Genomic DNA, 24,996 nt, shown 5'->3' with positions numbered 1-24,996 from the left:
ATGCCGGTACCACTCGGCATTCTCAGCGAATTCGGCTTGCTAGCACGACTGAGTCCTTATTTTTTACAGGTAAACTATACTTTGATGTCTATGGCGATCCATTTGCTGCCCTATACCTCTCGCGAACTTCAGTTTTGCATCAGCCTCACCACACGGCCAAGGATCAAGTTGCATTCACGTTTGTGGTTGCTGCAAATTTCAACCGTTATCTTCTCTCTCATGCAACCATCTACTGGGCGCCATCTTGGTGCCATTCCAATTGTACCTACAACCAATATGCAGCCAAAGGAGTATTTAGTTCAACCAAAGGGTTGTGTCCTTACATTTGGTGCATCAAATCATACCTAAGCATTGCAACAAGGGCAACGTGGATTCTCCTTCAATGCTCTCTTGTTACTACTCAAGGCATATGTGTATCTCAACTTTGATAAATCGTTTACAATGGAGATGTCGAGGCCTATATCTGTTGGAGATTCAATGCTTCAAGAAGACTAGCAAGAAAGAAACGGTAGGAGCATTCTCTATCAGAATGCATTATCGGAGCTCCAGAATGTGTCAACGGATCTTATGTGTTGGAGATGTTGAAGAAGGATTCTTAACATTGGAGAGGTCATCGTTTAAGTCAGAAAACCGCTCCGGATCTGTCGAAGTCAGGATATCATTGGAGGCAAAATCGATACAAATGTGGTGAGGTTTGCGTTTGAGGTTGATGCCGAATGAGAGAAGTTGCCCTCACATTGGGTGCATCAAATTATTCCTAAGCATTGCGACAAGGATAGTAGGATTCTCCATCCAATGCTCTCCAGCTACTACTGTTGGGGTAAAGCTCCAAAAATGCATCATCAGAGTCATATGTGTATCTCAACTTTCATAAACCATTTACAATAGAGATGTCTAGGCCTTTATTTGTACGATATTTACATTCGTGGTAACTTAAGAAGCTTTTTCAAATTAAATGATACATCATGTGTGTGGATGCAAGACTCTCCCTACACAATCAAGATCATCAATCCATAAGCTTTTATAGAGTGCCTTTAGAATTGCAACCTTGCAGACTTTGCACGTTGCCATGCGTACAAAACTCTTCATGAAACTTTGCAAATAGAATCAATGGTTATATCGTAACGTGTAAAACCATTGCTCAGGTTGATATGTGAAATCAAGCATGAACACATATGATGGTGCAACAATTTATAGTGCAATTATATTGTACTCTTGCTTAAACAGATGAGGAGTAAAATTTTCTCTATAGTATTATAAAATTTTATACCACAGGTTTTCAAATACTTCTCTTCATAATTTGAAATTAAAAAGTGTTGGTCATGCTCATGAAAACTACATTAAAACCAACAAAACATGGAACAAAAGTGATATTTTGAGATTATTTTAAAATTTAAATTTTTAAAATTGAAAGTTTTCAAAAGCGTTACTTCTACTAATAGCTTCGTATAGGTTTGTATCATGATATATCATATTGAAAATTTTTATTGTAGATTATCTAAATAACCCAAGAATTATTGCCTTAGGAGAATATAATGATCACTCTATTGGCAAATGAAAAAATTGAGTGATCATTTTATTCTCCTCAAACAATAATTTCTGAGCCGTTTATACAATTTACAATCATTTTTTTAAATCTGTTCTATCATGACACAATTCTGTAAAAAGTTATTAGAAGTAACACTTTTCAAAATTTACAATTGTAAACCTTTAAATTTTAAGTTAGTATCAAAACATCACCTTTGCTTCATGTTTTGTTGGTTTGAGTGTAATTTTCATGGAGCATGACCAACATTTATTAATTTCAAATCATGAAGAAAAGTACTTGAAAACCTTTTATCTAAAATTTTATAATATTATGGAAAAGATATGAAATAAGCATATGTAGAAAAAAATAACTATTATAACGATATTTTATCTGATGTGATCATGCAAAAGCATTTACATATATTATACGGTGCATCAGACTTATCAAGGAGCAAAAATAATAACAAAATCTATTTAAATACATCTGCAATTTACAAAGTAGTTTGTATTTGCGCATAATATGAACAATATTATCAAGAGCATGGATGATTTACAAGTGTTCATTTTGTTTGCAAGCGATACACTTATTCATATCATAAGAAAGCTATAGTAAAGTGTGAGTCAACAATCATGGTGATTGTTTATGATCGATCTATCTTTAAATCTGCACATTGTGTATAACAAAGAGAAGAGATGAACAATTTTCTTTACGAATACTCTTTTGCACAAAAACTATGGAGTAAAGATGAAACATACAAACTTGATAAAATTTTATGTAAATTTTAAGACCCGAGTGATCAAAAGCTAAAACCTCTTGAAAGAGCAATCACACAAAAGCTCTTTGGCTATAATTTACAATTCAAAGAAGTGCACCAAAAATTTAAAGAAAGAAAAGTTCAGCTTAGTGAAGCAAAGCAGCAAAACTAAGTGCTCACAAAGCAGCTTCATTGAATCAAAAAGACACATAAAAAGCTAAAGAAAACAACGCAACAATTGAAAGAGACCCACCTATAACTTGAGGAGTAGAAAAAGCCAAAAATCAACTTGAGATACTAAGCAAAGGTGCATGATTGGGAACACAAAGAGACCAATTATCATAAAAAAATTGCATGAGAGAGCTGTTAGAAGAGTTTACCTGCACACATATCACCCTCCACAATGCTAAACATGTTTTAATTTATTTTACTCTTGATTTATTTGAGCAAGAGTACAGTATAATTGTTGTACAAATTGTTACACCATCACATGTGTTTCTACTTGATTTGGCATGTCAACCTTAGTAATGGTTTTACACATTACAATGTAACCATTGATTCTGTTTGCACTGTCTCATGAAGAGTTTTATACGCATAGCAGGGATGCATATACGTCATACACCCCAACAATCCTCTTGTGTATCACGCATTCCAACATAAGTTACTAGAGAAAAGAACAAGGGCCAATGGAGCACAAGCTCTTGACAATTGTGGTGGCACGCTGTACGGATTTTCGTAATTTGTACTAACTGATTTTGACAGTTTTGTGTGAGCTCTTTGAGTTGGAGCTTTTGGGGTTATGTGCTTTTAGAACTGATTCTTTTGGGGGCTTTGCTTTTGGGCATCCCTTGTAAATTTTAAAAGAGCCCATGGGCCTCTCACTCTGCAGGGCTAAGCTCGGCAAGATCCAATGGGAAGCTAGCAAGAGAAATTAGCAAGAGGGGTCCACCAAGATGAGAGAGAGGGTTGATTTTTGAAGCATTATTCCACACACACTCACACTAGACCATGTGTGAAGCAAGGAAAAGTCTATCTCCTTCTCAAGCTTTAATGGAAAGCTCTTTATCTCCTCCAAGCTTGTGAGAAGGGAGGCCTACATCGACACACTCTTGGCTTCTGATGTAAATCCAACAAAGAGACAAGCTCCAATGCATGCTCATCTCCTCTACCATTCTAATTATTAAGCTATGCTAAGATATCCTCCTACACACAAGAGGTGGAGAGTGAGGGATCTAAAGCCGTTTTTTGTTGCAAAGCTTTAAAGTAAAAAAAACTTCATCAATATAACAATATGTTCTCTTTTCACAAAAATAGCAATTTTTTGAGCAACGCTTCACAAAACGTACCTACTTCAATTGAAGCAGTGCAAAAAGTATAGGCTATCAAGAAATTCTTTTTACATTGGGATTTTTATTTTTAGTTTGGGTTTTGAAAGGGATATGTGTAAGAAATACTAATCGTCTTTCCTCTTTGTTATATATCAATGCTACTCAGATTCAAATATAAATCGATCTTATAAACAATTACCACTGTTATTAGCTCATACTCTATCATAGCTTTTTTATGAGTCCTCTATCATTTCTCACTCCACAATAGAATATAGATAATAGCGCATGACCCATTTACACGCTACATGTGGATGCAGCTTTAGCTATCTAAGGAGCACATTCTCTACATTGTCATTTGCTACTTTGCGCCCAGTGACTCCAGATTTGCACAGACAAGAGGAGACGCTAAGGAATCCCACACACATGGCAGGGAGGAAGAGTATGATACGCATTCACCATATGCATGCCTCACAAAGAAGATCATGGAGTATTCCATACAAGGGAAAGTCTTTCTCATTTCAATGCCATGACATAGAGCAGATAGTGTGACATTTATGACTTTGATGACCCAGAGCTACTCTCCACCATGGAGCATACAAGAGCAGAGAGGACTTTTAGAGATACCACGACATCCACACCATATGGACTACACATGCTCCGCCTAGAATCATAGCACCGTCTCATTATCTAAAACGGGATGATGCAATGGCCATCATCCGGGCCTTGACATGTGTACTACCATCCAAGAGACGGGAGCACAATAGATTACATCATCCGAGCCTTGACATGTGTACCACCATCCAAGAGACAGGAGCACAATAGATTACATCATGAATTTTCAAGAGGCAGCCCACCTGCTCACATCCTTCACCATACGACCACTACCCATTGGGATTGACCAAGCATATTTTGCTCTCTCCTTCACTGTCTCATTAGTCCCACATACATCTCCTACTTATACACGACACACCACCATTCATTTCACACATGAGCTAGCTAGAGTTTACTCATCCCACGTATATGAGGAGATATACACTTTGGATCCAAACACACCACTACCTACACGTACTAGCCAGATCTCCACTGTCCTCAGCTGCTTCCCACACACTATCCATAGCGACCTCCAACCCCCATCTCTTGGGACTATACTCCATGCTGCCAGTATGTGACGTCCGAATCAAACAATGTACTGAAAGAAAGAAATCCAAGAATGGTCGGATGAAGAGAAGGGTTCTCTCCAAAACCACTCTCCACTGTCCCACTGCACTCAGGCTAGAGGGCAGTGCAAATGAACTTGTATCCTACTTTGGTACAACCTTATGATTTTTTTAGAGGTTAAAGCTGAAAAGACTTTTAAAATGACCTTATCCTCAAGATCATTTCAGAAAGTTTTTCTTTAGTTTCAACCTTTAAAAAATCATAAAAATATATCAAAGTAAGATATAAGTTTATTTGTAAGATTTGACTATGTTATACCCAATATATCAGATATATCAAATATACCCAATAATTAAGATATATCAAATATATATAAAATATATATCAAATATATCAAGTCTGTACCGCCAATGTCTTTGAGATCCTGAAAAAGAATCAAGTATACAGAATCTTAATTGAGACTCCATATCTTCTGCAAACTATTGCTTCAAAGTTATTGATATCTCCTAACAAAAGTTGAAAATCCAGTTTAAAACCATCGAGTATGTAGTCGCCGTTGTCATTAGCAACAACAATGACTGAGACATTTGTCACTTGGTGAGCAAAAAGTTCTTTTTCACCACTTTGAGCGCACAAGTGACCACGTGGCATTAAAAACATCGTGGATGCATAACGTCGTAAAAAGCAAGTTATATTAAAAACATCGTGGATGCACAAACGTCATGAAAAGCAAGTTACATTAAAAACATCGTGAAACTAGTGCAAAAACTTATGATAAAACCCTATGTGTGAAACGTTGTGCAATGATAATATATACAAAAGTTGTTGCTTCATGGTGAAAACCACAGAGCAACCTCAAACTCTTATCTTAATTTACTTTAATCAACTTTTGTATATTATCACTACGCATATGAAGACCGACAATCCGAGTGAAAGATATCTATTAGAATACTATAAGACCTTTGCGGCCGTACTTGCCATGGAGCGATAAGTCGTCGGCTCTCCACCCAACCATTGAGATAATGATAAGTGTTTCTTATTCCCAGACCTTAGAGATGTGTGGCCTGCCGTCCACATTGGTCTGGCCGCCCAGGCACTACAACCAGACGGTATCCCCCTTAACCCCGTCCTCATGGCTCTATGGCTAGAGGACGGTCGACCTCGTCATAGCCGTTATAGGCTACCTGACATTGCCCCCCCTTTAAGAAGAGTTTTTATCCTCAAAAACCAAATGGAATAACCTCTTGGAAAATGCACATCGGCGTTCCCAAATAGCTGCTACTTTGTCATTTTGGTTAAGTTGTCCACTACCACCCACACTGAGCCATTTCCTCGACCATCTTGGGTAAACCAGTAAAATAGTCTACAAGAATGCTTTTTTATTTACCTTGAGGAATCTCCAAAGGATGGAGTAGTCCCCAACATTGAGACATGCATGTGTATTGACCTGACAATTATTGCATTGCAAGACATAAGTCTTGGACGTCCTGAAATCGTAAAGGGTTTACAAACACTGACAAAGATAAAGGGGATGCTCATAAAAAATATTATTTGGAGCATTGTGAAACCTCCATCCATGGTTGGAGGCAACTTGTTGGATGCAAACCTCCACACGAACCTTAAATGCTCATCAACAAGCCAACGATGAGCAAGCACCACTTGGGATCGTCATCACGGCACTCGAAGACGACTTCATTCACCACATAGATGATGCTACATCCACGCTTCACGCTTAGCAAGTCCTAGAGCGTCTTTTCGGTGCTCGAGATAAGCACTTGAAAATGAGCCTCAAAATTCAACTTTATGGTCTCGCTATGCAAGAGCAATAATTTCTCGCTAGCCTCATCGACAAACTTAAGACCATGCACCAGTGATTTTCACTGTGAGACAGACAGACAGAGGAGGGGGAGCACGATTCTGCGCATCCCCAAGAGGATCTTGCTGGACCTCGTCACACAGCCGTTATAGGCTACCTGACATTGCCCCCCCTTTAAGAAGAGTTTTTATCCTCAAAAACCAAATGGAATAACCTCTTGGAAAATGCACATTGGCGTTCCCAAATAGATGCTACTTTGTCATTTTGGTTAAGCTATCCACTACCACCCATACTAAGCCATTTCCTCGACCATCTTGGGTAAACCGGTAAAACAGTCTACGAGAATGCTTTTCTATTTACCTTGAGGAATCTCCAAAGGATGGAGTAGTCCCCCAACATTGAGACGCGCATGTGTATTGACCTGACAGTTATTGCATTGCAAGACGTAAGTCTTGGACGTCTTGAAATCGTAAAGGGTCAGTACAAAGATGAATGGGATGCTCATGAAAAATATTATTTGGAGCATTGTGAAACCTCCATCCGCGGTTGGAGGCAAACCTCCACAAGAACCTTAAATGCTCATCAACAAGCCAACGATGAGCAAGCACCACTTGGGATCATCATCATGGCACTCGAAGACAACTTCATTCACCACATAGATGATGCTACATCCACGCTTCATGCAAGAGCAATATTTTCTTGCTAGCCTCATCGACAAACTTAAGACCATGCACCAGTGATTCTCACTGTGAGACAGACAGACAGAGGAGGGGGAGCACGATTCTGCACCTCCCCAAGAGGATCTTGCTGGATCCAAACTCTCCTAATGAAAAAACAAACTATGCATAAAGATGGCTAAATCAATAAATGGGAGGTGGAAACAACCACACTGGTGGTGTCCGGTACTGGCATCTAGGCACACCATGAACCATGGTGAAGGAAGAGTCGAGGCCACCATCTCCTCATGGCGCTCTCGTATGCAATCCGAGCTACACTAAAGTTGCTCGAATTGGGAGATTTTACTCGAGTTGTGATCAAGAAGTAGAGATTCTCGAAAAGAGACTTCGTGTCCAGGAAAGCAGAGTTGATACTAAGATCTTTGTGGAAAAAAGGACTCTGGGAATAGACTCCAAATAGAGTTTATAGGGATGCTACGCCACGAGTCTGGAAGGTGAGCTCTAGAGGTGAGAACCTTGGTTTCCGAGACCCATGAGTAAGGAACAGAGGTTCCTAGGTATAGGGTTTTGCTCTGAGAATGGCTTCTTAGTACTATCTAGTCTGATCTAGAACGAACGGGATACTACGTTCGGTTCAAATGCTTGTATAAAGCCAAGTAATAAAGATACTCTTCACAAGGAGGGACCATCCCATCTTCTAGTCCCTGATGTAGTATCAATCTTCTTTCTCTCTCTCTCTCACTCTCCATATCAAATGTCTTCAGTATTAACTAATAAATTCTATTTATCCAAGTATATTTGAGATTGTTATGCGCTCCCGTTTGTGACAGCTTCTCTGACATGATGATATGACATATAGACATCACTATATTGTATGCTTCTTGTCATGTGCCTTCTATTAACTCAATCAAGGAATAAAATGCTAAGAGTTAGGACTTGGGTGTGAGACAACACATTGGTAGATTAGGACTCAATCTGATGAAAGCACCGCAGTCAAAGTGACTAAATACTCTGCTAGTAGCTCCTGGTAGATTTGAAGATGGAGAACTCTAAACTCAGAGTTACAAAAACTTTTAATGAGCAAGATAAAGAATACTAAAACATCACCTATTGTCACCCATCTTGCACATGAATGTGAATAGCGACAAGATCTCATCATCAAGGGAATGGATCCCCAAAGGAATTAGTTTGCTTCAAGAAGTCCAATAGGATTGCATTTAACTCTTTCTACTGCTGCCTTCATTTGCCTTTAGCTCTGCTCCCTTTCTTCTCGCTTTATTTCTATTGGACTTTTTCAAGTAAACTAATTCCTTTAGGGACCCAATCCCTTTATGAGGATACCTTGTCACCTTCCATATTCGTGTGTGATACGATTGGCAATGGGTGATGTTGTAGTGTTCCTTAGCTTGCTTGTTAAGAGTCTGTGGAACGTTGAGTCCAGAATTTTCCATCTTCAAATCAACTTGAAGCTACTTGACAGGGCATATTATCTATTTGAGTGAAGTGCTCATCAAATTGAATCATAATCTATCAATGTCTTCTTTTGCACGGAACTTTGCATATTCATCCATGCCAAGGCAGGCAGCTATGTCGATGGAAATGAAGTCTTTAACCGACCCAGGGTGGTCAATGAAAATAACCACATCTTTGTCATAAACCATGACACAGACTTAGCCTACCAAGGCTAGCCAGGCACAAGTAGTTTATGGCTGACAGTACGTACATGGCCGTTGCCGCCACGGACGGGCAAGTTAATTTCACACAGAGGATTGTCATAAGTTCCCTATCCTTGATCACTGTGGATTTTTACCTTTAATAAAGTCTCATCTGCCCGCAACAATCCAAAGATGCTGAGAAGGTCGAGTCGTATCTTAATCCACTCCAATCTTGTCAAAAATTTGTAGTGCATCTCGCAAAGTCTCCAATAGCCACTTCAGTAACTTGTCTGTCTGGCTCCTCGCGGGAGGAGCTACTAGTATATCGAGATCTACCTCTGTACTATAATAAGAACCGTTGTCATCTACATCATCAGATATACCAATGTTATGACCCTCATAGATACCTGCTTTGGAGTGGCAAGTACTTGCTTTGGAGCAGCAACTAGCTACCCCTGTTTCTGTCAAAAGAGGCTCTGTCTAAAAAGACCTAACCATGTGTCAGTTGATTTGATGGCAAACTTAAGAAATGTTTTCCATAATATACTGAAGCTAATGATGCGAACACATTTTCTAGCCAAAAATAGTAGCTCCCTAAAATTTAGGAGATGCTTCCATTGCATCCCTACTGGTCTCCTTACCATCATTGAAGACTGCCACTAGGCCAACATCTGCAATGTAGCTCATCTACATCTGCAATTACATTTGCTAGTCTCTTGTCTACTTGTCCAATTATAGTGTCAACTAGCCAAACAAGGAAAATACCTGTCGCCGACCAAGACTCTTACTGGACATTCTTGTCCGTTTCACACTGGCCATGGAACTCCCGGCGTTTAGATTTCCAAAGGGGTAATTCCAAAAAGCAAAAGAAATTATACAAAAGTAAGAAAATCTGCAAAATGATAGTTAAGCATCACAGGCTTGTGACAGTGAGGGATTGTATAAATGGCTCTAGGAGGGTTGTATCAATGACACAGTTTAAGTTATCGAAAAAGAATATGCAATGGGCAAATATTTTGTCTATGTTCCACTTTCAGATTGTGCATGTGGAAGGCCAAAAGAATGTTGTGGCTGATGTGTTGTCAAGAAAGCCACAAATTTCAGCTGTGTCAATTCCTTGTCATCATGAGCTCGATGACATGAAGGAACAGTTTGCCAATGACGAAGATTTTGCAAGGGTCTTTAAATAGTTACTAGATGAAAAATACCATGAGCACTATCTTCTCAAATATGGTTTTATGATGATGCATGGCAAATTGTGTATCACTAGGCCATTGCGACCATAATCATCAATACTGAGACTACAACTAATACAACAAGCTCTCCACTATCCTATACACCTCAGTCCTCAGCTGCTTCGCACACACTATCCATAGCGACCGACCCCCACCTCCTGGGACGATCCTCAGAATCGATGATACGACGGAGAGTGTAGAAACTTATAAAGACATCTTCAAGCTCAACGAGCTTTGGGGGTGATCACATAGAGTAATATTAAACAACATATGAAGGCCATCGCACGAGTTTAAGACATGTAGAACTGCGAGGAGTTCCTTTTCATATGCATAGATCTTGCTCAATAGGGTCGAGCCTTCGACTCTCATAGGCTATGGTGTGCCCTTCTTGGAACAAGAAAGCTCCAAGGCAATCACCACAAGCATCGCATTGAACCTCAAATGGCTTTGAGAGGTCCGCCAGTGTAAGCATAGTTGAGAGATAAGCTTTTCCTTGAGCTTTTCAAAAGCATTGTTTTCGTTTATAGACCAGGTAAACTTAGTGTTCTTTTTAGTTAGGTCATGCAATGGTACTGCTATTAGTGAGAATTTTCCTATAAAGTGTCTATAATATGTACACATACCTATAAAGCTTCTTAGTTCAAAAGCATTGTTTTCGTTTATAGACCATGTAAACTTAATGTTCTTTTTAGTTAGGTCATGCAATGGTACTGCTATTAGTGAGAATTTTCCTATAAAGTGTCTATAATATGTACACATACCTATAAAGCTTCTTAGTTCAAAAGCATTGTTTTCGTTTATAGACCATGTAAACTTAATGTTCTTTTTAGTTAGGTCATGCAATGGTACTGCTATTAGTGAGAATTTTCCTATAAAGTGTCTATAATATGTACACATACCTATAAAGCTTCTTAGTTCAAAAGCATTGTTTTCGTTTATAGACCATGTAAACTTAATGTTCTTTTTAGTTAGGTCATGCAATGGTACTGCTATTAGTAAGAATTTTCCTATAAAGTGTCTATAATATGTACACATACCTATAAAGCTTCTTAGTTCATGCAAATTCCTTGGAATAGGCCATCCTTTTAGTACCTCCAACTTTGATGATTGACATTACTAGCCATATACTATAATACTGTCCGCAGTAATGTCCACAGTAGTGTCCACAGTAATGTCCACAGATTGAGTATTTAGGTCACATTATCTCTCAAGATGGCATCCAAATGGATCCATCAAAGTTAGAGGTAATAAAAGGATGGCCTAAACCAAGGAATATTCATGAACTAAGAAGCTTTATAGGTATGTGTGCATACTATACAGACGCTTCATAGGAAATTTCTCACTCTAATAGCAAGACCATTACATAACCTCACAAAGAAAAATGTTAGGTACACATGGTCTGCCAAGGAGAACAATGCTTTCAAAAAGCTTAAAGAAAAGCTTATCTCTCAACCTATGCTTACACTACCGGATCTCTCAAAGCCATTTGAGGTCCAATGTGATGCTTGTGGTGATTGCCTTGGAGCTGTTTTTCTCCAAGAAGGGCACGCCATAGGCTATGAAAGTCGAAGGCTCGACCCTGCTGAGCAAGTTCTAGCAGGACCATTACATAACCTCACAAAGAAAAATGTTAGGTACACATGGTCTGCCAAGGAGAACAATGCTTTCAAAAAGCTTAAAGAAAAGCTTATCTCTCAATCTGTGCTTACACTACCGGATCTCTCAAAGCCATTTGAGGTCCAATGTGATGCTTGTGGTGATTGCCTTGGAGCTGTTTTGCTCCAAGAAGGGCACGCCATAGGCTATGAAAGTAGAAGGCTTGACCCTGTTGAGCAAGTTCTATGCATATATGAAAAGGAACTCCTTGTAGTTCTACATGCCTTAGACTCATGGAAGCAACTCACAATGATCTATCTTCAATCATAGATGAGTATGCTATTGATCGCGATTTTAGAGATGTGATTTCAACCATTGCATTAGGGAAGAAAGAGGAACCAATTACTTTACAAGATGGTTATCTTCTCTATGGCAATAGACTATGTGTTACTAACTCACTACGTGAGAAAGTAATGTATGAATCTCATGCTCCTCCTTATGTGGGGCATAGAGGGATTTAGTCTACCCTAAAGGGGATTGAAGGGCTTAGAAATTTTCTCCTTGATGACGCATGTCCTTCTCAAAGGAGAATTCAAGAGCCCCCACCGAAGGAATGAGAAAGAAGTGAGTCTCCTGCCACCTCGATGGAGATGGCTCCACGAAGACGGCGAGCTAAATGCTCTTCATCACCTCCAAAACGGAGAAGACCATCACATACTTCTCCACACCATACTTCAAAGAGGGGTGACAAAAATCAAGAGAAGAAAAAGGCGAGAAAGAGGACACCCTCTTCTCCATCCTCTTCATCCTCTTCCTCTTATGAGAGTGATGGTGAAGACAAAGAAGATCAAAGCAAGAAAAAGGCGAGAAAGAGGTCACCCTCTTCTCCATCTTCCTCAAATTCATCACCTTCTGAAGAAAGTGATGGTGAAACCTTTGAACCATAAAAAATAAGAGGCCATAGGAAATCCTATGCCGCATGGAAGAGGTCATCCAAGCTCAACAAGTTCAAAGAGGGAGGGAAGAGCATCTCTTTCCCTACCTACGATGGAACCTTTGGTGCTACGGACAAAGTCTTGGCCTTTATCCAACAGCTCGATGCGGTGTTCGGAGATGAGGGCTTCAAGGAGTTCTCTAAGCTATGCCATGTAGCTGTGCACTTTCAAAAGTACGCCAGGCAATGGTGGTCTAGCTTGCGGGGGGCCAACGGTGAATCTCCACGAACATGGAAAGATTTAAGAGCTTCCATGATGAAGCAATTTTTGGCCACCGATTCCAAAGAAAAACTACTCACCGAATGGTGAAGCTTGAAGCTCTCTCCCTACGAATCCATCCACAAATATGGAAAGGAACCCCTCGCAGTTCTACATGCCTTAGACTCATGGAAGCACTATTTATTAAGGACTCCTTGAACATTCTGCAAACGGATCACCAAAGTCTTAAGTACTTTGACCCAGACCAAGCTCTCCGGACAAACAAATGAGGTGGGCAAATTTTATTTCGCAATTTCATTTTCGAGTGTGGCGAGTAGCAAGGACATGTGTACTGCGCTTGTCCCCAAAAGAACACCCTCCACCATAAGCCTTCTAGAGCTACCTTGGTCGAAATACAAGAGGAGGAAACTCACCACAAAGGATCTCCTTTATGCCATGCTTGGGGAAAGGTAAGAGAACATGATGCTTTTATTCTCTTTGACAACCTACTCAAAATTTCATATCCACAGAGTTGGCCACCAAGCTAGGCATACAAGCTTATGAGATGGGAGATGTCCAGAGATGGTGCTTTCAAGGGGAAAGAAGCTTTAGTCACTCCCTTAATCGAGAAATTGAGGCTCCATGTCCAAAGCTATATGGACAAAGAGTACTTATTTATCTCCCCTCTCAAGCATGAGGACGTAATCCTAGGGGCACCATGGTTTGATTGCATGGCTTGCAATGTTAAATTCCCTGAAAGGAGAATATCCTTTAAGTTCAGAGAAAAAGATATGTACATAGATGCTAAGAAAATGGGTAACACCATACCCATTGTACATACACAAGCTTTCAAGAAGTCAATAAAGAGATCTATTTTTGTGTACATGATTTTTGTTAAAGACACTCAAAATGAACCTAATGTTTTAGCAAAAGAAAATATACACAATCAAAGGAATTAGAGTTATCCAATTACCTCAAGGGGTTTGAAGATGTATTTATTGACGACATCCCTTGTGAGCTACCTTCTAAATGAGACAATGATGACCATGCAATTGAACTTCTTCCAGGAAGTTCACCGCCTAACAAACCTCCTTATAGAGTTTCTCAAGCTCAACAAGAGGAGATTATGCGGCAAGTCTATTAAATAAATCAAGTACGATGCTCAACATGTTTGTGACAAGGATTCATGCAATTCATATTGCACGTGTTCCCCTTCTTTCAAGGTTAAAGTACCTTCTCGGCCAACTTCTCTCACAAAAGAGTACTCAAACAAAAATTGCAGATGTGAAGAGAGTTTACTTCAATTAAACAGGGACTCTTTTAGCATTTTCAACCATGACACAAAGTTTTTATACCATATCAAGACAATTTACGCACTTTCCTTGTTCATCTTTTGTAAAGCAATGCAAAATTTTTTTTTGACATGTACTTTGAATCCACTTTCACGATAAACCATTCATATCTGTTCAATAGGACAAGCAACAAGTTAAAGCCAACATCAGCATTAATTACAGCATGCATGCATAGCAATGCCAATCATCAATTGGATATATTAATGCATATGTAGAACATTAGATCTTTCTTCAAATTAAATGATACATCATGTGTATGGATGCATAAGATTCTCCCTGCACAATCAAGATCATCCATGCATAAGCTTCTATAAAGTGCATTCCCACAAAACTTTAAATTTGTAAACTTTGCATGTTGCCATGCGTACAAAACTCTTCAAGAAACATTACAAATAGAATCAATGATTATGTCGTAACGTGTAAAACCATTGCTCAGGTTGACATGTCAAATCAAGCAGGAACATATATGATGGTGCAACAATTTATTGTGTTTCTACTTGATTTGGCATGTCAACCTTAGTAATGGTTATATACATTACAATGTAACCATTGATTCTATTTGCACTGTCTCATGAAGAGTTTTGTACGTATAGCAACGTGCAAAGTTTGTAATCTTATAGTTTTGTGGGAAAGCACTCTATAGAAGCTTATGGATGGATAATTTTGATTGTGCAGGGAGTCTTATGCATCCACACACATGTTGTATTATTTAATTTGAAGCAAGATCTAATGTTTTAAATATGCATTAATATATCCAATTGATGATTGACATTGCTATGCATGTATGTTGTAATTAATGGTGATGTTGGCTATAACTTGTTGCTTGTCTTATTGAATAGATATGAATGGTTTATCGTGAAAGTGGATTCAAAGTACATGTCAAAAAATGTTTTTGCATGTTTTACAAAGGATGAACAAGGATGTTCTCACTTGTTGGGATACACATACGTCATATATCCCAACAATCCTCTCGTGTGTATCACACATTCCAACATAATTTACTAGAGCAAAGAACAGGGGGCAATGGAGCACAAGCTCTCGACAGTTGTGTGGCACGCTGTACAGATTTCCGTAATTTATTCTGGCTGATTTTGGTAGTTTTACGTGAGATTTTTGAGCTGGAGCTTTTGGGGTTATGTGCTTTTAGCACTGATGCTTTTGGGGGTTCTGCTTTTGGGCATCCCTTGTAACTTTAAAAGAGCCCCTGGGCCTCTCACTCTGCAGGGGATCTGATGGCTAAGCCCGGCAAGATCCATTGGGGAGCCAGTAAGAGGAATTAGCAAGAGGGGTCCACCAAGAGAAATTAGCAAGAGGGGTCCACCAAGATGAGAGAGAGGGCTGATTTGTGAGACATTATTCCACACACTCTCACACTAGACCATGTGTGAAGCAAGGAAAAGTCTATGTCCTTCTCAAGCTTTAATGGAAAGCTCTTTATCTACTCCAAGCTTGTGACAAGGGAGGCCTACATCGACACACTCTTGGCTCGTAATGCAAATCCAACCAAGAGACAAGCTCCAATGCATGCTCATCTCCTCTATCATGCTAATTACTAAGCTATGCTAAGATATCCTCCTACACACAAGAGGTGGGGAGTGAGGGATCTAAAGCCGTTTTTTGTTGCAAATCTTTGAAGTAAAAAAACTTCATCAACATAACAAGATGTTCTCTTTTCACAAAAATAGCAATTTATTGAGCAACGCTTCACAAAACGTACCTACTTCAATTGAAGCAATACAAGGGGTATAAGCTATCAAGATTTTTTTTTTTACATTGGGATTTTTATTTTTAGTTTGGGTTTTGAAAGGGATATGTGTAAGAAAAACTAATTGTCTTTCCTCTTTGTTATATATCAATGCTACTAAGATTCAGATACAAATCGATCTCATAAACAATTATCACTGTTGTTAACTCATACTCTATCATAGCTTTTTATGAGGACATCATAACTCTTTAATGCAATTTTTGCAAGGGGGCATGGATCGTTGCATTTACTCATCATGCTTTGGACGACTCTTTGATCGTGAATGATATGGATAATCTTTTATCACTCTATGTAGAATTTTTAAAAAAATTCTACATAGACTCATCTAATGGAACTTTTGATGTCATGATAGTGTTTTTATATTGCACAATTTAACATAGTCAAATCTTGCAAACTGAACTTGTGTTCTACCTTCTTACAATCTAAAAAAAAACCATAGGATTGTACCAAGGTAAGACACAAGTTCATTTCTAAAAATTAACTATATTAAATTATACAATATCAAAACACTATGATGGCATCAAAAGTCTCATAAAAAGAGTCATATTCTTCATCCTCCCTTAATCAGATGACAATATAACTGTATGCATAAGTTTTTTAATAAATCAAATGCAAAGTTTTGCATCTTTTGAAGTTTTTTTTTAAAATATGCAGAGGTCCCCTTCTTTGACTTTATAATATGGTAAAAAACTATCAATATAATTCATAATCAAAGTGTTGTTTTCACAACACGATGAGTAAATATAGGAATTCATACCCTTTTACAATAGCTACATGAAAAATTTATTGTGTTCTCATAAAAAATCCATTGTAAAGTATAGGTTAACAATAATAGTAATTATTTATGAGATCGATCTATATCTGAATTTAAGCCACATTGATGTATAATAAAGAGGAAAGACGGATAATTTTTCTGTCAACACTCAAACTAAAGATAAAAAGCTCAATGTAAAAAGAAATTTTTAATTTTTTTGCACTGCTTCAATTGAAGTGTATATTTTGTGAAGCGTTGCTCAAGAAATCTTTTTTTTTTTGTGCGAAAAGAGAACATCATGTTATGCTGATGAAGTATTAATACTTCAAACCTTTGTAACAAAAAACTACTGCACTTTAATGCTTCAGAGACGATTGAGCTAGGGCTTCATAGCAATTGAGCTAAGGCCTCATAACGTTCGCTTTTTGCATGGTGCTATACATCAACACTTTCTTAACAATAATGTCGGGAGATATCAATAACTTTGAAGCAATGGTTTGTGGGGTGGATGATCTCAAATATATCAACTTTATCAGATATATAAAGTATATCATATATATCAAATATACCAATTCTCATGAGAAATCATATGGCCCTAGGGCCCTAGGGTGCCAATGTATAAGTTGAACAACTATAGGCTCCCCTCTATTATAATGAGAGATGATATGGCCCTAGGGCCACAGGGTGCCAGTGTATAAATTGAAGGGTTGTAGGCGTTCCTCTATTTTAATGAGAGATCCTATGTCCCTAGGGCCATAGGATGCCAATACATAAACTCAGTGGGAGTCCCTACATACGAAGTGTATACGGCACAACACTTCCAGAGGCTCTAATGGGACAGCAGTTCTCCATCATCGCTCACTCCACAATAGAATATAGATAGTAGCACACGACCCATTTGCACACGCTACATGTGGATGCGGCTTTAGCTATCTAAGGAGCACATTATTTACCTTGTCATTTGCTACTTTGTGCCCAGTGACTCCAGATTTGCACAGACAAGAGGAGAAGACACTAAGGAGTCCAACACACATGGGCAGAGAGAAAGAGGATGGTATGCATTCACCATATGCATGCCTCATGAAGAAGATCATAGAGTATTCCATACAAGGGAAAGTCTTTCTCATGGGAGATTTCAATGCCATGACATAGAGCAGATAGTGCGACATTTACAACTTTGATGACCCAGAGCTACTCTCCACCATGGAGCATACAAGAGCAGAGAGGAATTTCAAAGATACCACGACATCCACACCATATGGACGACACCTGATCTGCCTAGGATCATAGCACTGTCTCCTTATCTAAAACAGGATGATGCAATGGCCATCATCCGGGCCTTGACATGTGTACCACCATCCAAGAGACGGGATCACAATAGATTACATCATGGATTTTCAAGAGGCAGCCCACCTGCTCACATCCTTCACCATATGATCACTACCCATTGGGACTGACCAAGCATATTCTTCTCTCTCCTTTACTGTCTCATATGTCCCATATACACCTCCTACTTATACATGACACACCACCATTCATTTCACACATGAGCTAGCTAGAGCTTACTCATCCCACATATATGAGGAGATATACACTTTGGATCCAAACACACCACTAGCTACACTTACTAGCCAGCTCTCCACTATCCTACACACCTCGGTCCTCAGCTGCTTCCCACACACTATCCATAGCAACCGCCGACCCCCACCTCCTGGGACGATACCCCAGAATCAATGGTACGATGGAGAGTGTAGAAAATTTTATAGGCATCTGCAAGCTCAGCAGCAGCTTTGGGGGTGATCACATAGAGTAAGATTAAACGACATATGAAGGCCATCACACATCATAAACGATGAGCCTTCGAGGAGGCACAAGAGCTTGAGCTATAACACCTTCTCATGAGTATAAACTGCGCCACAGTTTGGAGGATCCTCAAAGATCCACGTCCCACATCCCACTTGGAGGACCCTTGAATATGGCATGGCTATAGAGAGCACCTATACCAAATCCATGCGCAAGCATTGATTCTCGGGCCATCAGATCCTTGTCGCACTACCTCGACCTTCTTCACATTTGGGATCGTGAAGAGAGCTATCCAACGTCTATATTTTTCTGGCTCCTTTATTCAAAATTTACAAAATATCGTATAACACTATAGCTTACTCTGCAAACAGTAATAGTGGATTAGGCAAAGTGATTCCAATTATACCTAGTCAAAGAATAATAGGCAGATAAAGACAAGGACTCAGACCAAATGGCATCACTTAGAACTCGTAGAGACCAAAGGTTGTTCTAAATGCAGTCTTATGCACATCCTCTGGCCTAATGCGAATCTGATGCACATCCTTTGGCCTAATGCGAATCTATGCTGCTAAAAATCTCCGCACTCTCTAGGCGATCAAGAATATCATCAAACCTTGGGATAAGAAACCTGTTCTTGATGGTATTCTTATTCAGCACATGGTAGTCAATACACATGCGCCAAGAGCCATCCTTCCGAGATGGTGTCTAAGATACTACGACTAAAATTCACAAAGGAAAAGCTAGAGTTTGATGATCTCAGGTCATTTCTCATTGTTGCAAAGGAAGTCGTGTTGGTACCTCAAGGCAAAGTTCGCATTTCCGATAGAGGTGGTGAAGCAATTGCAGCTTCGGATTCCAGAAAGAATACCAAAAGCCCTTGTTACAATTGTGGGAAGCGCGGTCATTTGGCCAGAGATTGCAAATCCCCAAGACAAAGACAGAGGCTCTACAAAGGACAAAGGCAAGGGCAAGCATAATGAGGAAAGCAATGATGATGACATAGGGAAGTATACTACAGGATCTGCTGGTGTGGTGGAGACTACACTGGCAAGGGTTCCACCTTTCTAGTCATGTGGTCATTGCCGCCACTAGCTTCAGCCTGAGGAGAGAGGCTTGTGAGTGGAACAGAGGGGAAGACAATGCTCCATATAATTGATTTGGACGATGCGTTTGAGGTCGATGCCATCCGGGGAAAGTTCTCTCTATCGGGATGTCACCGTGTCCGAGAGTTATACAATGCTCTCCTACTATTGTCGTCCAAGCTCTGGAATGTGTCATCGGCTCATCATTTGTGATCCATTTGTTATCCTATACCTCTCGAAAACTTCAGTTTTGCATCAGCCTCACCACACGGCCATGGATCCAGTTGCATGCATCCAAAGGAGTATTCAGTTTCAACCAAAGGGTTGTGTCCTTACATTTGGTGCCTACAACCAATATGCAGCCAAAGGAGTATTCAGTTTCAACCGAAGGGTTGTGTCCTTACATTTGGTGCATCAAATCATACCTAAGCATTGCAACAAGGGCAACGTGGATTCTCCTTCAATGCTCTCTTGTTACTACTCAAGGCATATGTGTATCTCAACTTTGATAAATCGTTTACAATGGAGATGTCGAGGCCTATATCTGTTGGAGATTCCATGCTTCAGGAAGACTAGTAAGAAAGTGACGGCAGTAGCATTCTCTATCAGAATGCATTATCGGAGCTCTAGAATGCGTCAATGGATTTTATGTGTCGGAGATGTTGAAGAAGGATTCTTAACATTGGAGAGGTCATCGTTTGAGTCAGAAAACTGCTCCGGATCCGTCAAAGTCAAGATATCATCCGAGGCAAAATCGATTGTGGTGAGGTTTGCGTTTGAGGTTGATGCCGAATGAGAGAAGTTGCCCTCGCATTGGGTGCATCAAATTATTCCTAAGCATTGCGAAAAGGATAGTAGGATTCTCCATCCGATACTCTCCAGCTACTACTACTGGCAAAGCTCCAAAAATGCGTCATTGGAGTCATATGTGAATCTCAACTTTCATAAACCATTTACAATAGAGATGTCTAGGCCTCTATTTGTACGATATTCACATTCGTGGTAACTTAAGAAGCAGTGCTTTTAAACACATTGAGCATGGCACGTCCAAACGATCCAAACGGTTGATGGTCATATGTAGTTTAATGTGCTAGTTGCTGAAGCTAATTTGGGGAATGACTTGAGGGTGAGGACTTCTGCCTTATGTAGGTATATAACATGACAAAAGTGGCAATGGGCTGAATTGGCGCACTCGATGTGAGAGGAATAAAGGGCTGAAAATGCAGATCTCAACGTTTCTAACTATGGACAGCAATGGGGACACTCGATGTTGGCAAAGCAATGGCCGAGGAGATGCTCGGTGGGCTGCCTACGCACCGGACTGCAACGGCAAGGAGACGCCGGCATAGACTTCCGACCCGCACGAAGGGCTGAAATCTGAAAACGCTGACTAATCTGCTACTTCGCTGAATTCTGAAAACGCAAGGCTGATCTGCTGCATTTGATGGCGCTAGGTTTATCTTGCCTGAAACTGATAACGCTATGGCCGATTTGGAGGCAAAAACGCCAGCTCTCTGATCCAATGCAAAAATGCTAGGGTCTCTTGCTGCTCCCCAAAACGCTAGGCTGATTTGGGCTTTGGGCGCCTCCACTTGTTTGCAGATGCCAAATGTGAGCCTAGCTGCTCCTTTTATATCGGGGGTATACTGCGTAAGGACTTTTTATAGTTTGCGTCAGGCAATCCGTCCACCAACCCAACAAAATAAATCATAAATAATGATGTATTTTAATAAATTGAATGGGGTTAAAACTGGGTGCAAACACGCACATCTGTCGACTCAGGAATTTGATTGACGCGCGAACGGGCACGCCGGGTTTCTCTAACCCTAATCTACATGCTCGTCATGCCAGATGCCTACCAAAGTGTAACAACATCTGTCAAAACGTGTGTACAAACCATTTATGCAAGAGGGTTCCAAAACTGGAAAACCTAATCTAATGGACTGGTCCGGGCATGCAGGTCCTGCGGGGGGGAATCTATAGGAATAGACAAGAAAAATGAATCTGATCAATTGATGAAGCATGTCCACGTGGCACACAGATCCATGCGCACGTGACAGGCCCTCCTGCTTAAGGTGAGGTATGGGTACCGACCTGCATGGCCTCCTTGTATGAGGCTAGCCTGCTCAGACACACACACACACACACACACACACACACACACACACACACACACACACACAGAGTGGACCTTCTGTAGCTCCTTACTCTCGTCCGTGCTAGAGTTTCCTTGGGCTTACTCCAGTGCTATTTTTATTGCAAGCAACGGAACAAGGTGAAAACTGAAGCTTTGCTTCATGTTGGCCCGCCACTATATGTGGGGGAAGTTTTTGTGGTGAGGTTTGTGTTTGAGGTCGATGCCATCTGGGGGATGTCCTCTCTATCCGGATGTTGCACTGTCCAGAGTTATACAATGCTCTTATGCTACTGTCGTCCAAGCTCCGAAATGCGTCATTGGCTCATCACTGGTGATCCATTTGCTGCCTTGTACCATTGGGTGCATCAAATCAGCCCTAACTATTGCAACAAGGGCATTAGGATTTTCTATTCGATGATCTCATGTTGCTGTCAGTCAATCTTCGGAATGCGTCATCGGAGTCATATGTGTATCTCAACTTTCATAAACCATTTACAACAGAGATGTCGAGGCCTCTATCTGTACGAGAGTTAACTCTTCGAAGAGACCAACAAGAGGATGGCAAGGAGTCAAATGCCATGAGGTTTATGTCAATAGAGCAGCGGAAAATACTCTATCGGATCTTCGGAATCCGTCATCAAAGCTCCAGAATGCTCCAGCGGAGTCGCATGTGTCGGAGATGCCGAAAGAGAATTCGTAATGTTGGAGAGGTTGTCATCGAAGCCAAAAACTGCTCCGGATCTATCAAAGTCAAGATATCAGCGAAGCCAAAATTGATACAGAAGTGGCAAGGTTTGCGTTTGAGGTCGATGCCATCCGGGGAAAGTTCTCTCTTTCGCATGTCACTGTGCCCGAGAGTTATACAATGCTCTCCTACTACTGTCGTCCAAGCTCTAGAATGCGTCATCGGCTCATTATTGGCAATTTTCTGGCCTATACCTCTCGCGAACTTCAGCTTTGCATCAACCTCCTACCACGGCGAAGGATCAAGTTGCATTCATGTCATCTGATTGCTGTAGATTTCAACCGTTATAATCTCCCTCATGCAACCATCAATTGGCGGAATGTGTTTCAAAGTCCATTATCTTGGAGTATTTTGTATGTGATGTGTTCACAGTCCACGAATGAAGATTCTTGGAAGTAGACAGTTCAATTTTCTAAAAGACAACTGATGCTCAAGATGGCATTCTTATAAGGTACAAAGTTGAGAGTAGCATAATCGAGATGTAAGGAGATAGCACCCATTCCTGATGATGCCAATGACAGTGGTGCTCAACATAGTGGCGAAGTAGAACCTGATGTACCATTTGCTTCCTCCACAAGGGGCAAGACAGACAAGTTACGGAAGTGGCTGTTGGAGACCTTGTGAGATGCATCGACTTCAGATTTTGCATGTATATTTGTATAAGTATACATTTGTATATTAAGATATATGTGTATTAGATATGGGTATATTAGATATCTGTATATTAAATATTTGTGTATTAGATATCTGTTTATGTAACATGTATATTGGATTTCAAACATATTATGTAAATTTGTTTCTGTATATTTAATATATATATATTAGATATTTGTCTGTATATTTGTATACATGTATTAGATATATGTATATTTGTTTGTAGATTTGATACGCATATTGGATTCATAAGATACTTATATGTATAATAGATATTTGTTTGTCTATTTATACATGTGTATTAGCTATGTATTTATATATTACATCCTTAATATGCATATCTATACTATGTATATTTGTCTGTATATATGTATATTAGATATTTGTATAATTGTACATTTGGATATTAAGCTCTTGTATATTAAGATATATGCATATCAATGTACTTGTATCTGTATATTAGATATTTGTATATTTATATGGGTATTCATATATATGTATATTTGTATAAGTGTACATTTGTATATTAAGATATATGTGTATTAGATATGGGTATATGTATATTAGATATGGGTATATTAGATATGGGCATACTTGTATATTAAATATTTGTGCCTATTAGATATCTGTTTATTTAATATGCATATTGTATTTTATTTGTATATTGCATACTTGTATATTAAATATTTGTGTCTATTAGATATCTGTTTATTTAATATGCATATTGTATTTTATCTGTATATTGCATACTTGTATATTAAATATTAAATATATTATGTATATTTGTTTCTGTATATTTAATATATATATATATATTTGTATATGTGTATATTTGTCTGTATATTTATATATGTGTATTAGCTATGTATTTATATATTAGATCCTTAATATGCATATCTATACTATATATATGTTTGTATATTAGGTATAGGTATATTAGATATTTGTCTGTATATATGTATATTTGATATCTGCATATTAGATATTTGTATAATTGTATATTTGGATATTATGCTCTTGTATATTAAGATATATGCATATCAATGTACTTGTATCTGTATATTAGATATTTGTATATTTATATGGGTTCATATATATGTATATTTATATAAGTATATATTTGTATATTAAGATATATGTATATTAGATATGGGTATATTTGTCTGTATATATGTATATACAAATACATCCTCACATATGTATATACAAATATTTCTCATCAGCATCCTAGTGCTTCATAGTAGATGTTTACAAGTCTCAAATATTTCTATATGAAATTTTTATCTAAACTCCCCACATTGCAAGATGATACACATTTATCCATAAGAGCAAGCCACATATGCTGCGTGCAAAACTAGCCCATCATAACAATTCTACTACTAACTTAACTTCATAAAAAATAAAGATTTAATGCCATCACATTTAAGCTACCTAGATTCAAAGAATGCATCCATGCATTCTTTGAATCTAGGTATGCATCTATGCATAGCTTGGTGTACTCAGTTTCAAAGTCATATGGCTTGGATGGTGGGTTTTTTGCTGATGTCTTGCTCTCCTTTGGCACCATCTATGAAGAATTGAATTGAAAGCGCCTTATTAACTACAGCTAGAAAGTGATATAGATCTGAGCTTGTAATCTGTTGAGCTTGTACATAAAAAAATGTTCTATAGAGAATACCTCTTAAATCTTCCATATCCAAAACTCATTCAACCAATATTTGATATGCTGGAAGCACTCACCGTGCACAAAAAAGAAGATATCAA

At 39.1% G+C, this 24,996-nt stretch overlaps 2 pseudogenes; both read left to right on the top strand.

The window, feature by feature from the left end:
- Positions 1 to 20,492, top strand: LOC147438530 (uncharacterized; annotated as a pseudogene).
- Positions 20,493 to 22,255: 1,763 nt separating this feature from the next.
- On the top strand, positions 22,256 to 22,977 carry LOC147438529 (uncharacterized; annotated as a pseudogene).
- Positions 22,978 to 24,996: the final 2,019 nt, after the last annotated feature.

This window comes from Adiantum capillus-veneris, chromosome 16, assembly GCF_014529385.1.
Source record: "Adiantum capillus-veneris isolate H3 chromosome 16, ASM1452938v2, whole genome shotgun sequence".
In the NCBI taxonomy this organism is placed as follows: domain Eukaryota; kingdom Viridiplantae; phylum Streptophyta; class Polypodiopsida; order Polypodiales; family Pteridaceae; genus Adiantum; species Adiantum capillus-veneris.
This window is presented reverse-complemented; position numbering and strand designations above follow the sequence as displayed.